This window comes from Panthera uncia, assembly GCF_023721935.1.
Source record: "Panthera uncia isolate 11264 chromosome A3 unlocalized genomic scaffold, Puncia_PCG_1.0 HiC_scaffold_11, whole genome shotgun sequence".
Taxonomy (NCBI): Eukaryota; Metazoa; Chordata; class Mammalia; order Carnivora; family Felidae; genus Panthera; species Panthera uncia.
In genome coordinates this window covers 37,367,000-37,369,679 of record NW_026057578.1, presented here as the reverse complement: position 1 = coordinate 37,369,679, position 2,680 = coordinate 37,367,000, and the positions used below count along the sequence as shown (strand labels likewise).

Genomic DNA, 2,680 nt, shown 5'->3' with positions numbered 1-2,680 from the left:
AAAAAAAAAAAAAAAAAAAAAAAAAAAAAAAGGAATGAATCAGAAAGAAGTCCCTCCTTTTGCTTTCCAAAATGCCATCATGGAGGAAAGTCAGTGGATTGGAATATTATTTCTGTTACATTGTGTTACTTCTCCAGTTCCAAAAAACATAATCTTGGCAAATCATAAATGTTTTGAATTCATTACCAAAAAGAAAAAAAAAAGGGAAAGAAAATCCGCATCCACAACCCACAAAGCATAATAATCTGTTGCTTCTCTTCTACTTTCACTCATTTTGATTGGATTCCCCAGAGTTTAAAAACCACAGTTTGGTTTGAACAAGAACCTGAGATGGACATTGAAGAAGTCAAAAGGTGCCAACACCTCCTAAATCAATATAAGATTACTCAAGCTCCATTTAATTATCATGTAGAATGCAGCCAAAGGGCCTGGGTTTTGCTTGTTTGTTTGTTTTCAGAATTATTTGAATTTCCTGAGAGGATGCCATTTCAAAGAGCCTCTCATCAGGATAATTTGGGATAAGAATAAAGGGTGTATTTCATTCAAGCATCCTTTATTCACAAGAGCCTAGGAAATAGGCCAGGCAAATTAATATATCTTAGATAAAAATGTCTAGGACTTAATTTAAATACAGCCTAAATGATTAATTAATTAAATCATTAAATAGAGCTCATTTGATCTATTTTGCATGATAACATGCTTTGGAAACAGTCATTAGAAAATCATGTAAATGATGTTCAACCCAAGGGTGAGGTGGAATGGGGGTAATTAATGACTAGAAAAAGAATAGACTAGCATTTATTGAGTGCTTATTATAAGCCAAGTACTTCTGTTTGTCTTTACCTTTATTATCCTGTTTATTCCAAATAACAATACTACAGTGTAAACATTATTATTATCAGTGCTTTATGTAAGGAAAATGGAGGTAAAGAGAATTTAAAGAACTTGCTCAAGCCATCATATTTGGTAATTGGTGTCATGGATTCACATAGGAAAAATCGGGTTCCAGGGCCCATGCTCTTAATCACCACACTGAGCAAAAGAAGGAGGCAAAATTAAATCAAGTACACAAGTAAGTAGGTTGGTACTTACAGATTTAATATTTAATGTACCTTCCTGAAGGTCTCTTCCAAGCAGTAATTTGCAATTTTGCTAGGATGAAGATATGAACAATGGTCACTATCAGGCTGGCAGATAGGAAGGACTTAGCAAGTTAGTAAGCCTAAGCAAATACTCTCCTCGGTGGCTCTGAATGGGATTTCCATTCTCACCCATTGTCACCCATGCTACAAGTCAATAAGTACCTATAAAGGGATACAAAATGAATGATTTCTTTTTGAAAAAAAATAAAAATAAAATAAAGTACACGCTATTGTAGATAAAGTTAAAAGTAAGATTATATCTAGGTGTAGGCCTAAAAATGTTTGCTTGGTGTTTGTTAACTTATCAATAGAGAAACTTAGATGAAACTTCAGTTTAACTTGAGATGTCATTGAAGATTCTTGTTTTTTTTTTTTAAGTTTTATTTCAGTAATCTCTACCCCCAGCGTGGGGCTCGACTCATGACCCTGAGATCAAGAGTTGCACGCTCCTCCAACTGAGCCAGCCATACGCCCCAAGATGTCATTTAAGATTCTTGATCACAGTGTGAGAGCACAATCTTCTACACTTAGAATCTGAATATATAGTATACTTCTTTGTAAAATGATGACAGAGTCAGGTACTCCAGCCCCAGAATGAAACATAAAAGCTTTGTTCCAGAAAGATTCTCAAGCAGCCAGAGCTAGAAAAGCTGAGCAGATGAAAAAGAAGTGTTGACAAGACTTCAAGGTCATATTAGACCTTGATTTCAATAGTTTAGAGACAGCTATATTACATTAAAAATGCATTTCTCTCCTTCCTCTTTTTTTGTGACTATTATTATTAAAAATGTAACTTTTTTCCCCTCTTTTTGACCTGGTAATTGTGTCTAGTTGAGCTGGTGCATTGTTCATGAACTTCCTGCTTTTTCTGGGGTGACAGAGGTAAACACATGATTCTGTGTGAATTTGTGACTACATTTGTGCCAACCATGGAAATGTGCTTTGCATGTAGGTGTTTGCAAGAAAACTGGGGATAAAATTATGAAGAATGCAGAAAAAATAAGTAAGAATAATCTTTCACTCATGTAGATGACCTAGAGATCATGAAACTTCACTGAACGGTCACTGGCTAGTATACAGACTGACTGACTCAATAAATGTAAGGACAGGCAAGGGGACAGCTGGACAGAAGGGTTCTGTGACTCTTGTCTCCCTTTCTATCCTCACCTCTTCTTTCCTACTCCTGTGACTCTACCCAATGTGCCTTTGCTCTGCCTTACTCTCCCTTCTCCTTCCTGTCTGGCCAACTTCTCTAATCTTCCAGGTTCACTTCCCATCCTAGAGGGTGTGTGAAATCTGATTACTGCTGCCCAGACAGCCAGGCCCTTTCCCTTTCTTTTTCCTTAGTTATATTGGTTAAATTATTACCACCTTGGTATGTTTTCTATTGTTCTCTAATCATTTCACGTGTTTCTCTAACTAGATTGTATATTCATGATCTCAAATACTTAACAGAGAGTTGTAGGGTACTAAAGAAGGAACAAACAGGAAAGAAGGAAGTGAGGAGGGAGAGAAGGAAGGAGGGAGGAAGGGAGGGA

At 36.4% G+C, this 2,680-nt stretch overlaps 1 long non-coding RNA gene across 2 annotated transcripts in view; it reads right to left on the bottom strand.

Moving 5' to 3' along the window:
• The window catches only part of LOC125936821 (uncharacterized), a 315,020-nt gene that overhangs the window by 10,140 nt on the left and 302,200 nt on the right, over positions 1–2,680 (bottom strand). The window contains exon 5 of one of the 2 annotated variants that reach the window (XR_007462138.1): positions 1,093–1,152. The exons of the other annotated variant lie outside the window; for it this stretch is intronic. This is a non-coding gene — a long non-coding RNA (uncharacterized LOC125936821). The remainder of the gene's footprint in view (positions 1–1,092; positions 1,153–2,680) is intronic. 2 annotated transcript variants of the gene reach the window in all.